The sequence below is a fragment of the Mastigoproctus giganteus genome, chromosome 8 (assembly GCF_048544385.1).
Source record: "Mastigoproctus giganteus isolate SK-2022 chromosome 8, ASM4854438v1, whole genome shotgun sequence".
Taxonomy (NCBI): Eukaryota; Metazoa; Arthropoda; class Arachnida; order Uropygi; family Thelyphonidae; genus Mastigoproctus; species Mastigoproctus giganteus.
Genome location: NC_143582.1, coordinates 233,323,744 through 233,350,694, shown reverse-complemented (window position 1 = coordinate 233,350,694; position 26,951 = coordinate 233,323,744).

Genomic DNA, 26,951 nt, shown 5'->3' with positions numbered 1-26,951 from the left:
CTTCTCTTCAATAAATGCTTGGAAGAAGGATGCTTCCCAAAAGAATGGAAGTTTGCCCTCATTCGCCTCATCAAGAAGCCTCACAAACCACCAACAGACCCCCGCAGCTTCCGGCCTATTGCCCTGCTGGCTAACCTTGGTAAGGTCCTTGAGCGACTCATGGCTCTCAGGGTTGTCTCCATGCTACAAATGCACGATTTGGTCTCCCCATGCCAGTATGGCTTCACCCGTGGAAGGTCGTGTGAAGAAGCTCTGTTCGATTTGGTTTTACATATTGAAAGTTCTGAAGAAAAATTCGAATTGGCCATCTTCATAGACTTCGAGGGAGCCTTCGATACCGTCTGGTGGGATAGTGCCTTTGCACGCCTTCGAACTGCCGCTTGCCCCCAGCAATTATACAGCCTCTTCCAGAACTATTTTTCCGACCGAGCAGTTATTCTCAAGTCAAAATTCCAGCAAGTCACAAGATCAGTAAATCGAGGTTGTCCCCAAGGGTCAGTCCTGGGACCCCTCATTTGGAACATAGTCCTCCAAGACTGGCTCTCCCGCACCTTCAGGAATACAAAAATTGTGGCCTTTGCCGATGATCTCACAGTTGTGGTGTCAGGGCATTCACGGAAGGCCATTGAAGAAAATGCAAACCAGGTCCTCGACGATCTCTCAACTTGGGCCGCACTTAATAAGTTGCATATCAACCCAACAAAAACCAAAATGATGCTATTCAAGAATAGACTGGATCTCAGGCGCCCACCGCAGGTAAAGATATGTAATGCTCAACTGCCAATCGTCACCGAAACCAAAGTACTTGGAGTGATTATTGACCACAAACTCAGCTTTCTTCCACATCTTGTTAATTTAAGAAACAAAGTTAAGAGATTCTGAGGAACCATCATACGCATCTCTAAGAATGATTGGGGACTCTCCAAAAGGTCCCTGCGGTTGTATTACAACGCAGTATTTTTACCAATTGTGACCTATGCAGCTGGAGCCTGGTTCCATCGGGTAACTCTTGTAAAGATGCGAGACAAGCTTGGAACCATCCAGAGGTCAATGTTAATGGCAATCTGCCGAGTGTGTAGAACGGTCTCCACTCCTGCCATTCAGGTCATTGCGGGAGCACTTCCGCTCGATCTACATGTCACCTTCCGAGGGCTGTGCTTCCGCATTACGAAAAATATCCCAACAAGGATCCTTGACATTGAGGTTAATCTGGATGCTGACCCCAAGGCTGAGATGACACGTTGCTACAACGAGCTCTTCAACATTTGGCAAACTCGATGGCATAATTCAACAAAGGGCATTGTCACAAAAAGATTCCTACCTGATGTAACCTACACTGCTACTAAATCTGTACAGTCTTGGTTCACCCCTTCACTAGAAACATCATACCTAATTACCGGACACGGATCCATGAATGAAAAATTACACCATCTGGGTCTCCACCCAACAGATCTCTGCCATTGTGGAGCCAAAGAGAACTGGTGGCATGTACTATTCGAGTGCATTGCGTATGCTGATCTGAGACACAACCTTGTCAGCTGTACACAGATCTCTGGCGAGCATCTAGAGCTCTTCCTACAGAACCCTAACTACCTCCCTGCACTGCAAACCTACTCAGCTGAAGTCTTTAGGCGCAGAAGAAGGATTAACAGACCACCAGTGGCAAACATCGATGACCCAGCAGTGGACTGAAACCGACCATGTATTTCCCCCCTCCCCCCCATCCTGCTGCATGGGCTGTGGAGCTTGTTTCTGCGGCCTGTGTTCAGGAAGGAAAACATCTCTCTCTCTCTCTCTCTTTCTCTTCCCCCCCCCCTTTTTTTTTTTTATAAATATATATGTATATATGTTTTTTTTTTTTTTTTCTCGCATTCTACAATCAGTCCTGTTTTTTTTTTTTTATTTATTTTAATTTATTTTTTTTTAATTATTATTTTTTTTTTTATTTATTTAATGTATTTTATTTCTTTAATTATTTTATTTATTTTTTTTTTTCCTTTCTCTTCGCGTTCTACAATCAGTCACATGGTTGGTTTTTTTTTTTTTTTTTTTTTGCGTTTTCAAGGTTGCTGTCACTTTTTTTTTTTTTTTTTTTTTTTTTTTTTTGCGTTCTACAGTGATATTATTATTTTATTATTATTATTTTTTTTTTTTTTCTTTTGCACCACGGGAAAATCTAAATAAATATATATGTTTTTTTTTTCTTTTTTTTTTTTTTTTTTCTCTCCTCTGGAGTGGGCCCCTAGAGGAATCTGGCCCACCTTTTGGCAACATCAGGTGGATCAGAGTCTCGTATTGAGACAGTACGTGATTAGCTGAGACTGGCCCACCTTCCCGTGGTGTGGACGAGTACCCAGAATCATCTGTCCATGCGACTGATGCTTCTGGGTAGCCAAGTGGCCAGAACAGAACAAAGAACACACACATAATACACACAAATCGACGTCACACACATATCTGGCCCATTTGTAGTGCTACTGTTCTTCACAGAGATACGAGGCGGAGTTGAACAAACGTTCTAGGAGCCGCCCATTACAAAAACACATGTCCACATGTCCACACATGCCCACTCGGCTACGGAGTAGGTGTTAATAATTTTATTGTTGGATTTTAAAATAATTGCTGACCCTCCACCTCTTCGATTACTCCTAGATGTCATGTATGGAGTGTAGTTGAGGTTTTTCGGCAGTAGAAAAACATCCTGAAGAGGCTCCTGCATCCATGTTTCAACAAAACAAATTGTCATGAGTTTCTTCCACCAAAAGTGCTATAAGCGTAGACAGTTTATTTTTTACGCTTCTTACATTCTGAAGAAAAATGCTGAGATTAACATAGGTGTTAGAAGGATGTTCGCAAGTATTAGGAGGAAGGATAAATGATGGACTATGATGCGAACCAGGAGTTGTATTGTCTACGCAGACTTTTCAACAGATTGAGAGTTAGACGTTAACTTCTCACTGGAGTTGTTGACAGAACCTAGACCTGTTCCATAAAATGGCATGACGAGTTAACCATTCGGCCAGATATCAGGATTTAGATACTTTTGAAGGTCACAATCCTTTAACTCAATTCTGAAGGATGCGTAGGTCGGATGTTTGGTTTTTATCTTGAAAGCACTACCCGGAATTTCCAGCTCCAATAGTAGCTGATCCATCTGCTGGGAGGTAGTATTGGGATCTAGTCTGCTAACAAAAATATTATTACTTCTAAACATCGGACGATTTCTATTTCTAATTTTAATACAAGACTGCGTATTTTTTGTTCCTATTACGCTACTATATTTGTTTCTTCTGCGGAGAACCTTGAAATTTGAGGAGTTTGAAGACAAGCTATTATGGGTAGGCACTTCAGGATTAGGATCAGATGGATAATTTTGACAGTGCACGTACATACTGCCAGGTATCTGTTGATTTCTAATTGTGGTGGGTATCAGTTGCACGCTTGTGTCACCAATACGTTGCGAGGATACACGATTCTGCCCTCGGAGAGAACGAGAGATAGAACTAGATTTGATAGATGGCGCTGCTGTTGTTTCTGGGACAAATTCTTCAACATCTGGACTGAGGACTGGACCTGCAGCAACCTAATGAACATAAGAAGGGCGAGGTATTGGAGGGCTCTCAACCATTGCCTTTAGGGCAAGAAGCATGTGGTAGAATTTGCATCGTTGGTCTTCTATTCGAAAAAGATGCTGTTTAATATCTTCATTCTCTCTAAATTGTTTTCTCATATATATAAGCTTTTAAAGTAAATTTTTCACTGCCCATTGTTAAGATATTTTCTATAAAACTTTGTTATCGCCATTTTCAGAATTCTAAATTACTCAGTCGGACTTCCGTTTAACGAACTCCCTTTGTAGCAATTTGTTTAAATTTCCCTTATTGGAAATTACATTTAAAATAGTTTGCGTTCAGCGAAGAATATTTTCATATAACGACGGCTTAGGAGAGACTTAACTGGGTTCGCACTTCTGGCCTTCGGGCAATTTAGGCAATTAGTGCTACTGCTAAGCGAGAATTGAGACAGGTAGCCTAGTGGTCAGGCGCGCGGGTGCATAAGTACACGTGCTTTGAGTGACCGGGGTTCTAGCCCGTGACTGCTGAATACGGTGCTGTTTCATGTATTCTGGCTATCTTGGAACTCCTCTGACCGTTTGGTCGTCCCGGAGTATAAACAGAAAATTTATTTATTTATTTTTATTACAACTTAGGAGTACTTGGTAAGGGCTATCCGACCACCTGATCCACACACGGAGAAGTCGCGCTGGTCAACAGTGGGCGCATCGAGGGGTATTCTGCAGCGGTGTCGAACCTTTTTCCCGTACAGCAGCCGTATTCAAATTCAGATTTCTTTCGGGGGTCGCACTGAGTGATTCGAGAAAAATTAGTGCGTTACATTTTCCATATAAATAAGATCTTTATTGTAAAGTTCGTCGGTAGACGCAGGAACCACGACCCTACAATATGCGTAGGGTCGTGTAGATACGTGTAACAAATCTGCGTCACCAATTTAATTCTTAGATTTTATTAAAGTTATAAAAATATGACTTTCTTTTGTTTTCCAAAAAAATACCTTTTACTTTTGCCTTTAAATGCTCGCTTTACAAAATTTAAAACCCGAAAGGATCACCGCTTAAGACGAATATAAAAGGCGGACGAATAAAAATAACGAAAAAAACTAAAATTGAAAATATTCGAAACTTTTATTAAGTACTACACAATTACATTTACTGAAGAAAACATTTAATGAGAATTTGTTTAATAATTAACAAAATTTAAAACGCTGTTTTAGTTCACTTTCCGGGGGGGGGGCGTAGGTTGGACACCGCTCTGAATCAACTGTAAGGGCTCCGTTCGAAAATTAGGAGAGGGTGGTTTTCTTTTAACCCGACAAATAATCATCTGTTGTTTCGCGGAAATGCGTTTTCCGTAAATTTTCCCTATCTCTGTTCACGTGGTCACAGTGCCTCAATATCCAAATGACACTGACATTTTGGACAGTTTCAAAAAAAAAAAAAAAAAGAAAAGAAAAAGAAAAATATCAAATTTAAGAACTAGTGACAATACCGATGACAAGAGAAGGAAAACGAGGACAACGAAGGTATTAAACTTTCTAAACATGAATTGTTGGCATTTGGTGAAAATAAAGTTAGAAAATTCAATTAGAAAACTACAGTTAAATGAAAGAGATACAATTCGGGGATTTCGGGAATGCCTGTTCAACTGGCGGACCGGCAACCAGTACACCATTTCTAGGGCTCAGTTCTCCATAAATCTGGAAGTCACCCCATGGAAACAACAGATTGTGGCAGCAAACCTGCTTACACTTTCCAGACTAATCACAGGATGAGTCGAAGCCCCCGACATCACTAATCTCATAAAAACTCCCCGAATCGCCTGAAGAAATCAAATGGACACAAGGGTCCCACTCAGAATCAGTTTGAACAACCTGAAAGGATTCAGACGCATGTTCCCAGGAAACACGGTAGATGTGATGAACAATCTAGCCATCGACTTGGATAGATTCTGCGAGCAGCATACATACAGACGTCAAAAGCTAAAGGACACTTATGCAAACGTACACTTATGACTGACCACCAGAAGGAACAGTGCCACCACACTGCTTCCCATGACACGATGAACGTAACATGAAGTGAAGCTGTCACTGGTCCCCTCTGTTAGAATCTATTACTCCAAAGATAGTACATTGAAGAGATACCACGGGCAACAACCGGTGATGGACTCCTTCGATAGTTTATATTTTTGTACACATTTCCCATGTTTATAATTTACAGCACTTTTGATAAATTAATATCCTTGAATTTAGGACACTTTGGTATGAGGTATATTGAGGGTCTAGAGGCTCCTGGGATTTCTTCCATCTCCGCGAATGTTCTATGTATCGGTGACAGTTCCCTGTCAAAGCCAGACATTTAGAAGTGTGTGGGTCATGAGTAGTGTTATATGTTGCGCCTATTGTTTATCCGGTTTATTGGCCGCCAGGGCCCCTAATGGGACCCGACGTTGCCCATACCTCGCCACGTGGAGGCTAGCCGGGTGTTACCATTGAGTCAATTGTACTCTGGCAGGTCCTGCCACTTACTTTCCTGGAATTTTAGTGGCTAGGACCTAAAATAAAATTGGAACGACCGCGGTTGATTTTAGTTCACTTACATTAAAGCGCTAATATGGGGTTTGACGCTGAAGGCCTGTTTCTGAAGTGCCTAAAAGGTTGGGCGAAATTTTTTTGGTGTATTTTAAATTTGGACGTGTAGGGCTATACACTGTGCAAGAGGAAAGTGCTGGGAGGGGAGAGTGAAGGCTGGGGGGTGAAATAGGAAGAAGAGGGTCGATAGGGTATGTATTTGTCTTGGACGGAACCTGGAACGTTAGTTCATCTCCGCCTCGTTTCACTTTTAAATTAGAGGATTCTGCAGAAATGGCCTGAAGTGAACTGGCTGTTTGGCTATCCGGAGTCAGCAGGTTGGAAACGCGCCAACACCACCACCACCACGGGAAGGTAGACCAAGGGGCTACCAACCGGCGGCAGCAGAAGAGAGGGAAGCCAAGAGCCCAACAAAGTACGAGCCAAAAATAGTAAAAAAAAGAAAAAAAAAAAGTAACTTTAGTTGTATAAACGATAGGGTAGGTGACTCCCAATTATTCAGTGAGACATGCCCATGCCCCAACTGAGGGAAGGAATGGTGTGGCAGGGAAAAGAGGAGACAGCAAGCCGTCACCTCCCTCCCCTGCCAGGTGTGGGAGTAAAAGGATTGCACTGCACAAGAGAGTGCAGAGCCTTGAGCCAATATGGCTCCGTTGAGGCAGCAACTTGGAGTTTCTCTATCTTCGTCGGTCGTCTCTGTCATTGGTAGCGTTTGGTATCCAGATTTGTCCTCAGCTATGAACACTGGTCAGGTCCGTTGTTAGTCTGTTAGCAATGGCTGTGGTTCTCTTCTTCATGGGAAGATCCGCATCTGCATGGGGTTATTCTTGCGATCGCTGGTTTTAGATGATTAGCAGTGAGCAGGTTCCTGAGGGAGGTTCTCCTTGAGTCCTCTCCATGCGTCTCTTTTTATTTATTTATTTATTTTATTTTATAATTTTTTATTTTTATCTTCTTTTCGGTATTTCGCAACTTTAAATATGTAAAATAATAAACGCCGTAAACCCTGTACCTTTCGGGTGAACCATACGTGTGGTCCCTGTAACCGCCGGACACATGTCCCTGCCTTAACCTCTGAATGTATATATCACCTCCCCCCCTAACTTACCTCTGTCCAGGGAGTTGCTCTTGAGCGGAGCAACAAACATATTTAATAAATAAATAATAAATAATCGAAAAGACGGTTTCGGAAAAATTTAAGAGCATTTGATGAATGCTCTGGGTACGATATCAATTTCATCGAGTGAAAGTGAACTAGGATTTTCACACACGAATCTGATTGTCAGCCCAACCTCGTGGCTCCTTCAGAAACATCATTCAACAACGGACACAAAAGAAGTCGGGCACAGCGTGTTCGATGAGAACTCAATAAAAATTTGGAATATTCTATAAAAACTTTACGAATTTTTTTTTACTTATTACTTATTTTTTTATATTTATATACATTAAAAATTTTTCCTCCTAGTGATATTTATTCAGCCAATGGGAGAAGAGGGATGCGGGTTACGTGCGAATAGGCAACAAATACAAAAATACGTAACGAAAGCTTATTATGCTGTGGTAAAACGAGCTTCTGTTTAAGCGTGTTCACGTTAAATAAACCTCGTGCGCGCGCTTTGTTTATCTAACATGACCACGCGGCACCATTCTTGATTTCCATCATGATCATCATCATCAGCCATTTTCAATCCACTGCAGAATGAAGGCTTCTCCAGCAACTTTCCAGTTCCTTCTGTTTTGTGCAATGACCATCCATTTACTCACCACAAACTCATGAATTTCATCTGTCCATCTCCGCCTTTGTCTTCCAGGTTTCTTCTAGTTCCTCTTGGGTACCATTCTGCTATTTTCTTATCCAATCTGTCATCATGTCTTCGAGCTATGCGTCCTGCCCAAGACCATTTTAGTTCTTTAGTTTTGATAAGAATGTCCTTTACTTGAGTTTGTTGCCTGATCCATGTGTTTCTCTTCTCATCTAACAGTCCAAAGTGCTATCCATCCAAAATTTATTCTTCTTTTGACTTCCAGCCATTTATCATTATTACAGCAGATGACTTGTCCCAGATAAGTATATGAAACCACCTTTTCAATTACTGCTCCTTCAATGATTCTATCCCTTTCTGTGGCATACTTGTTCATCATTACTTTATTTTAGCCCTATTCATCTTTAGTCCAAAATCCTTACTAACTGTGCATAACTGATTAAGATTTTCCTCTAATTCTTTGGGATCGTGGCTTATGACCACAATGTCATCTGCAAATCGTAAATGGTTTAGGTACTCTCCGTTCACATTGACTTCTGCTCCATCTTTATGGAGCAGAAGTCTGGACCTCAACTGTCGCAACGCATCTAAGACGGACTTTTGTAGGCAAATTTTGGCTATTGAAGTGGACCACATGGAAATTCCGGCTTCCCCCTGCACAAAGGACCACCCAGATGGCAGCAGCTCTAAACATCAGACGTCTTCCTGCCATTATCCATGAGAGAAGACTCGTCTTTTCTGTAAAAATGATGGTTGGCATTATTTCAGAACCAGACTTCTGGCTAACTGCCGTTGCAGGATCCCAGTCCCAAGCCTTCGGGCCAATCCAGTCCTCCACCACACCCCAAACCGGTTAAAGCTATCCGATCGGTTCTTATCCTTGCAAATGCTGCAGTGCGTATACGCCTTGGATGACGATCTCTACAAGTTCGCATTGGATAAAAAATACAGGCAGAACTTACTCCATCCACTTCCTTCTCAGGACCACGTCACAGGACACTAGGACCCGCTCCCAAGGACCTGTCCATCACTCCCGTAGATCCCTCACTAAATGCTCGAACTTTCTGCGCCTGCTCAGATGAATCCAGCACTGTAAAAGGACTGCTCCCTGGAGAATAATTGAACATGATGACATGCTGTTGTGTATATATGCTCATATGTATGCTCAAAGCAAAAGGCTCAAGCTAATGGAAGTGCTCTGGCTCAGAGCAGAACTGAGGGGGGCAGTTGTCCTCTGACTCACAGCCTTATAAAATGCACTGTTTGCTTGATGTTTGCAGAGCAATCGGGTACGGGACATGATACTGCCAAGGGGGATGTCTTTGTGTGTGCGCGATGCAAGTAGTGTACCGATATTAGGCAACAACTCGGCGTTCTTGTGGGCCTATATGAGAGCTTGAAGGACAGGGTGGATGCCCTCGAAGAAACTAAATTGAGGGGCCCATCAAGCTCTCAGCTGCCCACATCAACGCCAGAGCTTGCACTTGCGCATCGCGTGACACAGAGACAACCCCTAAGACAGAATGCGCCGGTCCCGAAGGAACTAGTAGTTGTTGGTGACTCTATTGTCAGGGAAACGGGGAACATCCTTTGTAAAAAAGATAGGTGGAACAGGACCAGGGTATGTCTGCAGGGGCAAAGGTTGATGACGTTGTAGAGCGAATATCATCTTTTAAGGGCACAAAAGGTGATATAGTTGTACACGTTGGCACTAATGATATTAAGAGTAGGAGACCGGCAGAATTACTTAACAAGTACAGGTCACTGTTGAACAAAAGCCGAGAATTAGGGTTGAATTTGAAAGTGTCTGCAATTCTGCCCAGACACGATAGGAGGGAGTATATGATGAGAGCCTTGTCGATCAATTCGGCCCTGAAAAGATTGTGCAAGGCTGAAGGGTTAGAATTTTTTTCAGCCTGGACTGTACTTGTTAACAGGAGAGATTGCTTCTACATGGATGGGATACACTTAAATAGAAAGGGGGCAAGAATATTTGCTGATGCTATCGAGGCAGTGTTAGGTGGGTCGGAAAACTGCTAGCTTGGGGGGAGACAAAGACCAATAGATTGACAGTAGCCACTGGCAGAGGTGAAAGAGATTCTTGCACTGCTTCTATTAGAATGAGCAGAAGCCTGGAAAACAAGATGCATGGTATTTCAGAGACTGCTGGGAGCCATTGCGGTACAAGTAAACACATGGGTTGTGTTAGGGTAGCTAAGAATAGAAACAGGTACAGGTATACTTGCGTGTACACCAATGCTAGGAGTTTAGTAAATAAATTTGATGAATTTGAGGTATTGCTCAAAACATCGAAGGCAGATATTGTTGGGATATCAGAGACGTGGTGTCACACAGATATAAGGGATGCAGAACTGCAATTTGGGGAGTACAACGTCTACAGAAAGGATAGACAGGATAGGAAGGGGGGGAGGGGTTATGCTATTAGTTAAGAAACACATAAAAACCAAGGAAGTGAAGCCAGTCGACATCGCTGGACAGTGCAGTGTGGAGTCAGTTTGGTGTGACATAAACATTGGGAGATCAAAATTGAGAGTAGGAGTGTGCTATAGGCCTAATGACTCTGATGAGTATAATAAGGAACTGTACAGGGAAATAGAGTGGGCCAGTAAATCAGAGAGTCTTATAATGGGATATTTTAATTTCCCAGATATTGACTGGAATTTGTGGGTTGGTCACTCACACACTAGCAGGGCTTTTGTGGATTTATTCGATGATTGTTTTCTACATCAGCATGTTCGGGAGGCAACTAGAGGGAGTAATACTCTTGATTTGATTATCAGCAGTGATTCTTCATGCATTAAGAATCTGCAGATAAATGAACCACTAGGTGGCAGTGATCACAGTGTGCTGAAGTGGGATTTACCCAAAGAGGTAACTACCATTAAGGGTAAAGGGAAGGGTTTTTGCTTTCGTAAAGGCGACTATGATGGACTGAGACAGTATTTAAATTCTATACAGTGGGACCAACTGATGATGTTACCAACAGCAAATTCAAAATGGGAAGCATTCAAAGAACTTATCTTGGAAGCTACTAGGCTTTACATACCAACTAAGAAATATTGTTCAAGGTTTAGGCCTAAATGGATGTCAGATGAACTAAAGAGACACATGGCAGAGGAGAAAAATGCATGGGATGCATACAAATTAACACATGACACAGAAGCCTATGATAGATATAAGTTGATATCCAACCAAGTTACAAAGGAGGTTAGGCAGGCGAAGGCAGATTACGAGAAATCTTTGGCAAGGGATGCAAAGAAAAACAGCAAAGAGTTCTTTACTTATGTAAACTCTAGAAGGAAGGGGATGAATCAGATATTGATATTGATGGGTCAAGTGTTGATGATCCTGCTCAGGTAGCTAACAAACTAAATGAATATTTTGCATCGACATTCACACATGAGGAGTTATTCAGCGAGGGGAATGCCAGAGGTGTATTCAACTCTAGCAGTAAGCTACAGAATATGAAATAACTGGGAGTAAAGTGGAGGAGAAACTGTTGAAGATAAACACAAGAAAGGCACCCGGGGTGGATGGGATCTATCCAGTTATATTAAAGGAGGCAGCAAAGGAAGTAAGCAAACCCTTAGCCATAATTATGAGAGCTTCCTTGGACTCAGGGGAGGTACCCATAGACAGGAAATGTGCAAATGTGACCCCAATTCACAAAGGAGGATCAAAGGCTGACACAAGTAATTATAGACCTGTGAGCTTAACTTCTGTTCCAGGAAAATTAATGGAGGCACTGGTTAAAGAAGCACTGCAGGATCATTTAGACAAGACTTCAGTTATAGCTCAGACACAGCATGGTTTTGTTAAGGGGAAGTCTTGCCTGACCAACTTGATTGGATACTATGATGCAGTCACAAAAGAACTGGATGCATTGAATAACCTTGATATTATATACTTGGATCTTAGAAAGGCTTTTGATACTGTTGCACATGGAAGACTGCTACACAAATTGGAGCAGTGTGACATTGGAGGCAAATTGCTGCTATGGATAAAGGGGTGGTTGAGGGGGAGAAGACAGAGAGTGGTAATCAATGGACACTGCTCATCGTGGACTGATGTTATTAGTGGAGTCCCTCAGGGCTCAGTGTTGGGTCCATTATTGTTTTCTGTATTTATAAATGATATTGATGATGGTATATCGGGCTTAATGTCCAAGTTTGCAGACGATACAAAGGTTGGCAGGGTTGTCAAGGACACTACTGACACTATGCTGCTGCAACAGGATCTGGAAAGGTTGAGCAGATGGGCTGAGAGGTGGCAAATGAAGTTTAACATTGATAAATGTAAAGTACTACACATGGGAAACAGCAACCCCAGAGCAACGTATCAACTCTGTGGTACTACACTGACAGTGGTAGAGAATGAAAGGGACTTGGGGGTGGTTGTGCAGGCAGATATGAAGTTCTCTGAGCAGTGCAGACGGGCTGCAAGAGTAGCTCATGGAGTATTGTCAATGATATACAGGAATTTTTCCAGCAGGGATAAGGAGGTGATTATTCCATTGTATAAGGCGATGGTCAGGCCACACCTAGAGTACTGTATACAGGTCTGGAGGCCTCATTTCAAGAAGGATGTAGAGCTGCTGGAACGAGTACAGAGAAGGGCAACAAGATTAGTGAATGGAACAAAGGGGTGCTCTTACGAAGAAAGGCTTAAGTTTTGCAAATTACAGTGTCTGGAGACTAGGCACCAGCGAGGTGATCTGATAGAGGTGTACAAAGCCTTGAATGGTTTGAGCATGCTCAATGCTCATGGGATTCTTCCTCTTGCTCAGAATAATCACCTGAGAGGGCATAAATTCAAATTGAGGAAAGACAGATGTAGGATAGACGTGCGGAAATTTGCCTTTAGCCAGCGGGTGGTTGGTGGGTGGAACAGACTTCCAGACTTCCACAGAGGTGATCTGATAGAGGTGTATAAAGCCTTGAATGGTTTAAGCATGCTCAATGCTGATGGGATTCTTCCTTTAGCTCAGAAAAATCACCTGAGAGGGCATAAATTCAAATTGAGGAAAGACAGATGTAGTATAGACGTGCGGAAATTTGCCTTTAGCCAGCGGGTGGTTGGTTGGTGGAACAGACTGCCATCCCTTGTGGTGGAGGTTGATAGCCTAAATAAGTTTAAGGCTCAGCTGGACAGGTATTTTGAACGAACAGAGGGGTGAAGTGGAAGTGGGTTTTTTTTTTTTTTTTTTTGGCTGATGCTGCATAAGCTTGCTTTCTTGCATCAAATGCCTCTACTAATACTAATGCTAATGCTAATGTAAATTTAACATCTGTTGTGTATATATGTTCATATGTAAATTTTTCATTCGGTTTCCTACACTTGTATAATTAGTAATATTATATTTTTCTCTTATCTTATCCTTGTTTATCACAGTGTATTAGCCTTTACTGTAATATTGTATTATTGTAATATTGTAATATTACAATAATTTTTATATAATATCGGTGTTTAGATACACCATAGATAACTCTTAAGAAACTACAAAGTAGTTGTGGTAGGCATCATTTGCTTTTTCTCATATTGTGCTCTGCCTTCACGACGAGTTGCCATGATGCCTACCACAACTACTTTGTAGTTTCTTAAGAGTTATCTATGGTGTATCTAAACACCGATATTATATAGATACCAAACTCTTAAAGTATTATGCCTTGTGCATTTATTTATTTAAAATAATTTTTATATACAATATACAATATATACAATATTACTTTACTGTAATATTGTATAGCCTCTGTAACCTTATATTAGACTTTGTAACCTTGTATTAGCCTTTACTGTAAACCCCTGGCTTTTAGCCGTGAAGGGTATTGTGTACGGCATGTGCGTTTTGTATGCAATAAACAGTTCTTCTTCTTCTTCTTCTTCTTCTTCTTCCTTTCTGCGACCAGTCTAATCTTCTGAAAGCTTCCTCAAGGGTAAACAGCTTCGGAGATATTGTGTCTCCTTTTAGAACTCCTTTTTCAATTTTAAATTTGCTACTCTCTTTGTCTAGTCTAATAAAGGAGGTAGCGTTCTCGTATATTTTCTTCAAAATCATAATATATCTATGCCTTGTCTTTCCAGTGCCCGAAGCATTGCCTTATGCTGTATAGAGCATATGCCTTTTCAAAAAGTCATCAAATGCCTTTTTCTAATCGACAAATGCCAGGCATAATGGTGTTTTATATTCATTTGCTTTCTCTCTTTTTAGCTGTGATATTACGTGAAGGTGATCCATAGTTGAGAATCCTGTCCTAAAGCCAGCTTGCTCTTTCGGTTGATTCTCATCAAGTATTCTTTCTAATCTGTTAGTAATGACCCTTGTGAACAACTTGTAGATGTGGGATAACCAGCTAATTGGTCTATAATTTCCAATTTCTGATTTATCTCCTTTCTTATGCAGCAAAACTATGATTGCATTATTCTTAGGCGTCACACCTTTTCTAATGTATTTTGTGAAGAGCCTTGCCAGTTTTTGTGTTATGTCTCTTCCTCCCAATTTTAACAACTCTACAGTAACTTCATCTTCCCCCGGGGCTTTCCGATTCTTCATTTTCTTCAATGCATGTTCTACCTCATCAGGAAGAATATTGGGTATGTCGTATGGGTTGCTACTTTGCAATCCATCTTCCCCACTGCTGGCATCATTCCCCTGCTCCTTGTATAATTCTCTGTAGTAGTCTTCTGCTATTTGAATTATGCCTTCTCTGCTGTTTATAAGTACACCATCGCTATTCTTCAGTTTCAGTATCATTTGTCTTTCTGTATTACTGCTCATGGCTGCTGATTTAAATCCTTTGTTTTCCCTTAATGCTTGTTCTACATTTCTTGTGTGAAATCTTCTTATATCCTCTCTGAGTCTCTTTCTAATGGCTTTGCATAACTCAGTATACTCAATTTTCTCCCTGTCAGTGTTCTTCTTGCTCTTCATTTGTCGTTTTCGGTTCATCATGACAAGTGTTTCTTGACTAATTTTTTCTTCTTTGGATTTCTGTTTCCCTATAGGTTTCTTGGGCTTTATCACTTTCAGAAAGGTGTAATATTCCTAGTCGATATCTTGGTCCTCAGCAGTCTGCAGAAGCTCAAACTTGTTCTTAAGTTCCAGTACATACTGCTTTTTCTCCTCCTCTGTTATTTCAAAGACCTTTGTATTATTTACTCGAGTCAGTTTTTTCCTTTCCTTTCCTACATCTATATCAAGTGTACATCTTACCATTCTGTGATCACTTCCAACATTTACCTTATTCAGGACGGTGACATCATTCACAATATATAAATAAAATAAATAAATTTTCTGTTTATACTCCGGCACGACAACCAAGTCAGTAGAGTTCACAATAAATCGTCAATACAAATATTTATCGTATTTAGTAGTCACGGGCTTGAACCCCGGTCCATTCAAGGAACGCGTGCTATGCACTCTCGTTCCTGACCACTGGGCTACGTCAGGCCTTCTTCTGTTAGTGAGGATGAAGTCGATTTCATTAGTTGTTAATCCATTTGGACTCTTCCATGTCCATTTTCTGTTCACCCTTTTCTTGAAAAAAGTGTTCATTACTGACAGTCCTTGAGATTCTGCAAATTCCACAAGTCTTTCACCTCTTTTATTTCTTTCACCAATTCCAAAATTTCCTATAGTTCCTCTTTCTGCGCTGTTTTGCCTTTTTCCAACCTTAGCATTGAAGTCCCCCATAATAATAGTGTAGTGGGTTTTCTGCTCATCTAGAAGACTCTCAATTTCGGTGTACATTTCTTCAACCTCTTCATCATCATGGCTCGATGTTGGTGCATAAATCATTATAATCTTTAGCTTGTACCTCTTAGAAATCTTGAGTATTAGTCTTGACACCCTTGGTGATGTACTTTTGAATTCCAAAATGTTGTTTTTAAAATCTTTATGGACCAGAAACCCAACTCCACCTTCACTCCTTTCACTGTTTCCATTGGTGTACAGCAGATTTCCACTTGGTAAACTTATAAGTGATTCATTTCTTCTTCTTGTTTCAGCCAAACCGATGATATTCCAATTCACATTTTCTAATTCCTTTTCCAGCTCTAATATCCTCTTTTCACCGATGAGTGATCGTACGTTATAACAGGCCAAGTTCAATTTCCGTGCATGGCAGCCTGGTCGTACCCAGAGATTCTTAGCACCCTCTGCTTCCACTCTGATCCTCTCGCTGCCGTAAGAGGGGGAGTGGAAGTCGCTGGGGACTGGAGCCATTTGTTTTGTCGTGCTGTCATATGCTGGAGGGCTGATTTCCATATGTAACGTATTTATGTGTTCATAGCTGAGGAAGGGACACACAAGGTCGAAAGCATCTGTAAGTATTTTATTTTATTTCATCAAAAGAAGCGAGCGCAACCAGAAGGGGGCAAAGCCCCCTAATAAACTTGAATAATAAATTAATTCTTAATAAACTGTACGTTAATATACTTAATTTGTTATTCTTATTCCAAAAACATTACAACTGAAGTAACAATATCAGGAAATAATTTTCTAGAATACTGTACTTTCAATTTTCAATTTTTCCTGATAGCAAAGAATGAGTACCGGCACCTATTCTTTTACAAATAAAGCACTGGTTACGGTAATACCTGCTGTATTATTACAAATTAAAGAGCACAACATTTAGTTTCAAATTCATGAATACATCAGTCGACTATTGTCCACTTCTAGGATTAGTAAACAAGGTGCGTCTTCTTTTAGACACCTTGTCAGGAAAAGATTGGAATGCTGCAAAGTCCTTGGCATCTTGAATTAAAATATCGAGGTTGTCAGTCCTAATGGGTTGAGTCCCGTTATATAGTTCTTCTGTCAACCGATTAGGACTGACAACCTCAATACTCTGAAAGAGTTAAAAGGAAGAAGTATGGAAGAAAAAAAGGAAGAAAAAGCGCAAAAAAGTTAAAAGAAAGTTAGAAAAATAAATTGGACTTTATTGAGAAGTTTGGTTTGAAGCACACTCGAGTGTTTACTGCTTTGGTTTAACACCGCCCAATGAACAGTTTGAGGGGAAACGGAGAGTTCTTCACGAAGGGGTTTCGTAATTCCTCCATAAATTATTATTTCATCTATCAGTCCTCTGTTTGTTACAACTTCCAGTTGTGTCACTCCGAATGTGGGTTTTTACGCATTCCAGTTTCGTCCGCAAACGAGCTCCAGTGCAGCTTTTTGCTGTTTCCATTGCTGAGGACTGATGCAATCACCATCGATGAAAATCCCAATTAATATGGGACCAAGAGAGAGAGAGAGAGAGAGAGAGAGAGAGAGTAGAGGGTCTGGCCCCCTTCTTCCCTCAGCACTTGACAACGCATCCGGACAATCTTAATTGTAGAAGAAGAACAGCAGGGGGTGGGCAAACGAGGAGGTGGTTCCAGAGGTGAGTGGGGACACGAGAAGAGGGCCTCCCGCTTAAAACCTTCCACCGCCATTGGGATGAGCCAAGGTGGTGTCGATATCGGAGTGCCCATCTGCCCTCTCCGAGGAAGAAATTGAATTTCACGCGCAGTCTCACCGCACGGAAGGTGTTCGGGCTTTAATTAGATTACATCACCTTCTGACCGGCAGGGGGCGGTAGTTCGGAACGAAGAGCGTGATGCGCGCCGCCTCCGCCTCCCTCGGATGGGAAAACGTGGAAACTCATCCAGGTCACGAAGTCACGCGCGCATTCCCCGTAGCTGGTACAGATCCGCTAGGGGGCGCGCGAAAGTCTCGACGCGGTGACACGATTAATGACGTGGACAGCGTAGCACCAGCGGAAAGAAACCAAGCCACCTCGCTTCGAAGATTCGGGGAGGGGGGTCTGCGTGGCGAACGACGATCCCCACTCACCCACCAAAGGAATTCCTGGAGACGATCCTCGCTCCTCCCTCATCGCAGCGGCCGAACATCCCGAAATTCGAAAGATGCCGACCCGCGCCACCCACCGGAACTTGGCGAATGGTGAAAAGTGCGCTCCCGGATTGCGGAGGACTTCGCAGCAAGCGAATCGAGTCGGGTGCTGAAGCGGATAATCGAGCAGCTGCGTCATTTACATTTAACCTCGAACAAGCGGCGAGGGAACGTGCCTTCTCACGGGTACACTCGGCTTCTTACGTTAATTCACGCGCACGATCTTGCCTTGCCTCGTCTGGATCGGACAAAGAAAGTCGCCTCTTCCTCAGCATACTTCTTGAAACCTTTTCTCCGAACTCTTTCTGAGAGTGATCAGAGAAAAGGGTTTTAAGAAGTTTTCGAACGACCTGAAATGGTAAAGGGCCAATAAAAACCTGAAGAATTCACGACAAACCGAAAGGAAACCGTGGAGTGGAACTCCTCCACCCCTAGGCCATAGAAAAATGCAATTTCATCTCGTGTTCTGCGTATGAAATCGCGAATTTCATTCAGCTGGGGACCACCGACGAAACATCGAAGATATAAACCCCTGCACGCTTCGAGGAACGAAAATATTTTGAAACAAGTGGGCCGCATCTGAGCCCTTCAAAATCAGCTCAAGTCCCGATTACCAAAAAAGGTAAAAACGATATCCACATCTTTGTAAGCACTGGACGGGTGCAGCAGACGAGGCACCCTCTATCTGTTTATTTCTCTTGCGAGACACACATAGACACCACGTGGCTAGAGGGTGTGGTTACATTATATCACTATTTACGAGCATATTTACACCAACTTATTTACATTATTTGGAGATGAAGAAACACAGATCATGTGGTTAATGAATTAATTGTTAAGTTGGTTTAATTAATTACTAAATAATTGATAAAAGGTAAATATTATTATATAAATTATTAAATTAGTCTTCTTATTATATTTCTATATCTGCCAATACACATTACCAAAGATTTCTGTCCTATACATTTTGTCTGTACATAGTTCCTCTGCATCTATATTTAAATTATTAAAATAATTCACAGTATTTGCTGGGAAAAATTTCCCCAGAGAGTCCAATTGAGTCAGTTGGCACTTGAGACTTGGTTCTTCCCTCTTTATTCTCGGTCGTATCATCCGGGGGCGAGTGATCACGTTTCCCACTTTCGGCGCATCTGTTCTCTCTCTCTCTCTCTCTCTCTCTCTCTCTCTCTCTCTCTCTCTCTCTCTCTCCGTTAGTTGCTTTGCCAGAGTTAAGATGTTTCTGGTTGTGATGATATACTTCCAGGGTCTGATGTCCAGATTGGCAGACAAGACCGCTCTTGAGATGGTAAACGGTTTCCCGGCGATCTTGTTTAGCCATCTCAGGAGCCAGTATTCTACTCCTAAGAAGGCCTTGATGTTGCTCTCAGGGGCTGATGACCAGATAGTCGATGCGTACAACGGAATCGGTGTAACGCATTTAAGGATGTATTGGATGTTAAGATGAGGGCTTTGGAGACCGGTGAGTTCTTGTCTACTGCTCCAGAATGCTGCGTATGTCTTTTTCCTAATGTGTTCGAAGTGAGGTATGAAGTTTAATCCTTCATCCCACTTAAGGCCAAGGTCAACATGTGCGGGAGATTTTTGGACTCTGGTATTGTTCACAAAAATCGTAATTTCATTTTTCTTAGCTACGTGGTCCTCCACACGACCGAGTAGACAAATCTGGCTACCTGGTCGTGTCAATGAGCGTACTCAGTTTCGGTGATCACCTTGCACCCCACGGTGATATGTTGGATAGTTTCTGAGGCCAGGGGACATCGTCGACATGTGTCATCTGACACTTCGGGCTCCTTGGCGATGTATTTTCTATAGTTTCTGGTTTTGATTACCTGGTCTTAGATGGCCAACATGAATCCTTCAGTCTCGGGGAAAAGCATCCCGCTTTTGAGCCATGCATTGGAAGCCATGGTGTCGATGTGATCTTGATGGAGGTCATTGTAGTATCTGCCATGGAGTATCTTCTCTGCCCATCTTTCTAACTTCGTTTTTTGTGCCGTCTGGGCGGGAGGGGATTCCTCGCTTAGGTTGAGTGGGGAATACCACCTATCTATCTTCCTGGTGGAATGGTGCTGTGTTGTTCTCGAAATAATCCTTCAGGTTAACTATCGCTATCTTCTGTTGCTCTATCAGGCCCCTTCCTTCCTCTTTATAGGCTGTTGTTAGTCTTTCCATTGCTGACTTAGGGTGGTGTTGGCGGCTCTTAGTCATCATTATCCTTGTCTTTCGCATGATATATCTAGATCGGTGTTAGTCCAATCTACGACCACAAAGGAGTATGTTAGCACTCATTTCAGCTTTGCTTTCGGCAGGCTTCTGAGTGGTTGATGACATTTTTCGGTCAGGCAGGCCTTAATTTCCTTGTGCTTTAACTGGTGAGCCTGAATCATCCCCAAGTATTTGTAGGCCTCTCCCTCTGCCATGGCTTCGATCTCTTTACCATTCTTGAGCTGGTAGTTTCGGTTGACTAATTTTCGCTGGTGCAATCCATGGTTCTTGAATTTTTCTAGACCAAATTCCATCCTAACATCATTGCTGAATTCTTCGGTGATTCGGAGTAGTAGTTGCTGGAGTTGCTTCTCGGTTCCCCCGTAGAGCTTGATGTAATCCATGTACGTCGAGTGAGTGAGGGTATACAGATTCTTCCTTCCTTCTTTGAGGTTATATCCATACTTGCTTCTGTTGAGCGTGATGGATAAGTGTAAAGTGTTTTTAGGGTCAAACGGCAGCAGGGGGTTCCCCCATCTCCGCGTAGTTTACATTGTGGTGTGAAACAGTTCACTGTTAAGGCCAGAGATTTAAAAGTGTATGGGTATTGTATGTGTCGTGTTGTGTTGTGTATCGTTGTTCCTCTGGCCATTTAGCTGCCGAGACCCCTACTGAGGCCCGACGTTGCCCCATTTCTCCCCGTGGAGGCAGACCAGGTACACCAGTATTTAGATAGAGAAAATTCTTTATTGCAACTAAATGAATACAATGTACATAATCAGATTTAAGTGAAGTTGCAATAGTCCCGTCACGCCCAACGGCCAGGGGCTCACATCACAATAGATAATTAGATAATGCACATGGATAATAGATCATGCACACAGATGATAGATAATGGATAATGCACACTGTATAATTAAAAATGTAACATGTATTACACTTCCTCACATTACGCAGTATTAACTATATTTACAAGTTACGTCATAAATACAGTTTTATTTACAATAAAAATATACACGAATGGCACTTCTCTGTCAAACGAATTTTGTCGTGGCACAGGAGAGCTTGGCAAATGGTGTGGAGGGCGCACGAACTTCTTCTTATTCGCTTCTCGGATTGGAGCGAGCTGCTAACACTTCTTTCCTCTAGGTTTTATTGCTGCAAAACTTCTGGAGGTCAGTGTCGAGGTGCTGTACTTCTCGTAGCATTTGGTTTGGGAGGAAGCGGTCTCAGATATGAAGCCTCCGATTCCTCGAGCAGAGCATCGGGGTTGACCGAAGTTCTGGCTTGGGTATTCGCCAGTAACACGAATCCCAAATGAACGGTGTGGAGATCTGACCCGTGATCATTTTAACTGTATCTATCAGTCGTTGTAATTCCATGATATCAGGCATTTTCATTTTCATTTATTTACACACCCAAATATTATGTACAATTTCAAGAAACATAAACAATAATCTATATACAATTTTATGTACATTTTCATTCTCATATATATAATTACCCTAGCATATATATATACATGTATATATATATATATATATATTTTTTTTTTTTTGTTCACAATACAGTTGAGGAAACACAGTACAAAACACGTGTGTGTGTGTGTGTGTCCTGGTATCAAGGGTGGCCCTAGGCATAGCCCATCTCCACCTAGTGGATCCGTATTGAATGTAGGACCTCTGCAAAGGAGCAGCTAACTCCTGTGCAGCTGCTGTCTGGTGCCTGTCCCCAGGCGCGAGTAGCCAGGTGTGTTTTTTTTTTTTTTAAACCTTTTATATGCCAAAGTGCACGAAATCCCGCACCCACTGGAGGTAGTGCAATACCAGTGGGTGCCCGCTATCCCGCTCACAGGCTGCCCAGGCCTGGGAGCCCGCAAAAAAAAAAAAAAAAAACCAAGGCTGGAGCTCCAAAAACCCATTGAAGTCACACAGCCAAGAGAAACATTTTTAAAGAGACGTGCAGTTATCAGTAGCATTGTGTATCAGTTATCCTATTAAGTTTAGCATTAACAAGGAAATAGACTGTTAACATTGATGATTGCACTATTTACATTACAGTGAGGTTTACCAGTCTCTCTGTTTGACAGTTCTAGCAACAGAATTTGAGAATTATTTACAGTCGTTTTACAGCAATATTAATTGTTACTTACCAATAGTTACATGAATTTCTGTTTTATACAATTGTCAAGACTGTCCAGTAGTCTAACTGTTCAGGAAATATATAGTCTCATTTAATTTCTTCCCCGATAGAATCTGAGCTTGTAGAGTAGGGCTATAGAAGTTCCTCGAGGCGATTTCCATGTAGATAGTTCACATGGTATTCCTGAGCTTTAGGCAGGAGAGGAAGTTCCCAGCATGCACTAAAGCACTCGCAGTAGCACTGAGTGATCTGGCAGAAGGTTTTTCTATACGTGTAGCATTACATCAGTCAGGGGTTTTTGTGTTCGATTGGCTTGATGGCATTTCAGATTATTGCAGGATTCTTCTTATGGGGAGAAGATCTTATTTTATTTTATTTATTTATTATTTTTTTTTTAAGTAAGATTTCATAAGAGAGAAGTGTGTTCGGGTGCACAGAAGTATGGGTATTCTTAACTGTACGGATAAGCAATTATTTACAATTCTTCGAGGTTAGCTTCCTAATAATTTAGGCCCCTTTATACACAAAGCTTCTCAGTGAGCCGTCCAGCATCACTTAAAGAAGAAAGGGGTCTACCTGTCATTTCCTGTTGCGTTGATGGCTATCTTCCTATATGTTCTTCCCAAAAGTGAGTTAATCTGGATCATTATGACACCACAGTAGAGTTTCTAGCCGCAAGTCTTTTCTTGAAAACTGCCGCAGAGAACTGTTGAAATGTAGTGAAGACATCAGAATTTTCGATGAGCAAATGTACATTATTTTCTGAGAGATTATTTATTTTACTCAGCAGTACCTGTCTTTCATTCGAATAATCATTACATTCAAAGAGAACGTGCTGCCATGTCTCAGATTCTCCGCAGTGACAGAAAGGATCAGGCTCAAGGCTCCTTTCGAAAAGTTTAGCCCTGAGCGATCCGTGGCCAGTCATTAGATATGATGTAGTCATGCTAGGCACAAACCATTTTGAGACTGTGGGTAATGATGCGAATTCAACATTTGAAATGTATCTTCGTGTAACCTCACCGTGTTCACTTTCAGCCCATCTTTGCTGCCAAACAGCGGTGAGTTCCTTCCAGAGTCTTCGTTTTTCCTCTTTTATTCTGTTCGTAGGGTCTGTTACAATGTTAAAAATATTTACAGAAATTCCTTTTTTTGAGATTGTAGATCATACCCCTGTAAGAGATATAAAGGTCCAGAGGCAGGGTTCCTGCTAGAACTTGTAGGGCATTATTCGACACCGTCCGAGGAGCTTGTAGAAGTATGAGCAACACCGAACGCTGTAATGAAAGAAGTTTAGTCCTGGTCTTAGTTTTTGAGCCCCTCCAGAACCAAACACCTGCTGCGTACGCAGCAATTGGTAGGAAGATAGTCTTATAGTTTAAAGACAACGTCTTTTTGCTGAGGCCCCATTCTTTTCTGGAAATCCTTGCAATTCCAGCCGTGAAGTTTTTAATTTTCTCAGAAATTTTGGAAACGTGAGTATGAAAGTTTAGTTTTTCATCGATTGTAAGTCCCAAGTACTTGGTGCTGGATACGTAGGGGATTTGTGAGCCATTTAGGATAACTCTGGGATGTCTGCCATAATTGAATTGCTTTCGAAAAACCATGAAATCAGTTTTTGTAGGAGAAGTTTTGAGCTTATTTAGATTGGCCCAGTTGAATAAATCATACAATATTGTTTGGATCTTTTGTTCTAAGATTGTTCTCGACCTTCCAGTAACGCCAACCGCCAAGTCGTCTGCATATGCAATTTTTTTGCAATCTCCATTTTTCTTTGTCAGCCATTGGTCTAAGACTGCATTCCAGAGGAGAGGCCTCAGGACTGAACCCTGTGGGCACCCTCTGGAAGCAGTCGTGCTGTAAGTCAGGTGTTTGGCACAAACCTTGATTTGTCTGTCTTAAAAGTATGATCTCATAATTTGGTAGATATGATTATCACACATGGCTGAACGTAGAGACCCGAGGGCGCTCTCCCACCAGAGGGAGTCGAATGCGCCCACGAAGTCCACGAACACCACCAAGACATACTTGCTGTGAGAATCCTGGATGTATTTCAGAAGAGAAATTATGGCATCTTCGGTCGAGTGACCCTTTTTGAATCCGTGTTGATGATCTGAGCACAATTGCTGGTCCGATAACATGCTTGCAATTCTGGGAGAAATTAATCTCTCAAAACGTTTCCCTAAGTTAGCCAGGAGAGATATTGGTCTGTACGCCCTTGGGTTTGTTTTGACTTTTCCAGGTTTATATAAAATTTTCAGTAGAGCTAGTTTCCAGGGTTTGGGAAAAAGTCCTTCGAGGAAGCATTTATTGTACATATTCAGTAGGATATTGGGAAACAGTTTAAAAAATTTCACAATTACCAAATTCTCTAGCAAGTCAATGCCAGGGCATTTTTTCTTATTGAGTTTAGCAGTAGCAGCTCCTAGTTCCACGAGAGTGAAAAGGCAAACATCGGTAGATCCAACATAATTCTGGTTTTTCCTCCTGATCTCTGCCTGTTCTGCAGTATCACAGTGAGGTAGATCCTTTGGAAACAAATTATCAACGTCGTTCCGACAGTACAGTGACAGTCTGTTGTTTCTAGGTTATTACTAATTACAGTCTGATAGATATCTCCACTTATCAGTTTATTCCTCATTATTTTATATATGATCCCCCAGGGGTTGGTATTCCCAACATCCTTGACGAAGTTTTGGCAGCAGGGCCTCTTACTTTCAGATATGGCTCGATGGAATAATTTTCTTTTCTCTCTATAACTGTTTTTCAGCCTTTCAACGTCCTCGTTAGAAAGATGTCTACTACGCTGATATAAGCGTCTGGCTTGTTGAGTTTGAAGCCTCAAATCAGAAAGCTGAGCGTTCCACCATGGCACTGAAGGCTTTCTTATATGTTTCCTTTTACTTGAGTTTGACATAGCTATATATAGATGTTGCTGAACAGTGTCTACATATTCTGAAGCCGATAGTTGGTTTAATGCTTCAGCATTAAATACTGTACACAGATAATCCTCGAATTTTTTCCAGTTGACTTTATCCATACGGTATCTTCTTAAGTCATGGACAGTCAAGTCATTGTGTTGGGAGTTCTTTGATATGTTGAACGTGATAGCCCTGTGATCGCTGTTCACCAAGGAGGGTTTCACGTCCCAGTTTCCAGTTTTGTCTTCCATCCTTATGGAAGTAACTGTGACGTCGATGTTTGATTCTCCGTTGGTAGTGGAGAAAGTAAATGGTTTATTTTGTACATTTTTAATACAAAGGCTGTGAGCCATAATTAAATTTTCAAATTGGGCTCCCCGAGGATCAGTGAAGCCACTGTTCCAGAACGTCGATTTGGCGTTCAGGTCCGCCGTCACCACCAAGTTATTATTTGCGAATTTATCACAGATCTTGTCCAGTAGGTGCTATGCTATATACACATCTTCTGAGGGGGGACAGTATAGTAAAGTTAGGTAGAAAGAGATAGAACTAGAGGATACGAGGATACAGGTAGCATTCGCTGAGCATTCTCCTGTAATCGCAGTAATAACTAGTTCGTTATTAAACACAACAATTGCAGTTTAGGGTGGAGGATCACAAGTTGCTATGATTCTAGTGGAATTGGGGTAGCCCATGATTTTATGCGCTGTTCCACCTACTTGGGATGAACAATATGGTTCCTGTAGACAGACAATGTCATAATTATGTTCTATGGCAACGTTTCTGATCTCGTCAGCTGCGGCTCGAGAGCGCTGTGCGTTTATCTGTAAAATTCTAATTGTGTCTGTATTTTGAGAGTAGCCAAACTTATTTCTGCTTGTAGTTGTATTATCCATCAACGATACGCTTATTTGCTAGTTCCATCGCTTTTAAAAACTCGGGGCACTTTCCATCCCTGACTGAGTGATTGGAGTCCTTGTTCTTGCGTTTACAGTTTATGCATTTTGGTGAATCTTCTCTGTTGGGGCACTCTGCGAAGATGTGACCCCCATTGGCACAGCGACTACATGACTCGGTTTTATGAGAGCAAATGAACTTATGCGATGTAAAGCCTAAATATATTCGATTGTTTTGAAGTAAACAGTGGAGAAGTTGAGGATTGAATCCAGTCACCCAGTTAGTAATACTGTTTCCAGAACCTGAGCTGAACCTAAATGTTGTACCCTCGTTTACCTCCTGTTGTGAGAAGGAATAATCTTTTAAATTTTTATGATACAGGTCGTCCAAGATATCTGCCTTACTATAATCTTTTGGAACTCCATGGACTAGAATTGTTGGGTTTGACATTTTTGGCTGTTCTATTGAAAGTCCTGCATTCTTGAGTGCAGGCAAGGTACAGATTTTGGTGGCATCATATGAGTTTGTAGTTTCTACTAACAAACCCTTGTTCCGGAGGAGTCTGATGTTCTTAACTTTCATTTCTTTATACTCGGTTTTGAGTGTGTTTGTCACCGCATTCCTAATGTCTTGACTGGACTGTATCACTGAGTCAGCAGTGGGTCTTAGGATTAGTATATTGCGTGGATCACCAGGTCGAGAAATCCAGGGGGTTTTGGCAGGCTCTGAATGGGCCACCATCTGTGGTTCATTTGACATTTCTGTTGATAGTTGTCTAGGCTTTTCGCCCCGTCTTCCAGAATTAACTTTCTCCAATGGATGGGATCGCTCAGGATCAAGTCGGCCCCAATTTGATTTTGCAGCCTCTGCAAAAGTCTTTTTCATCAACGATTGATTTCCTCCATGGGAACCTCCTAGGGAGAG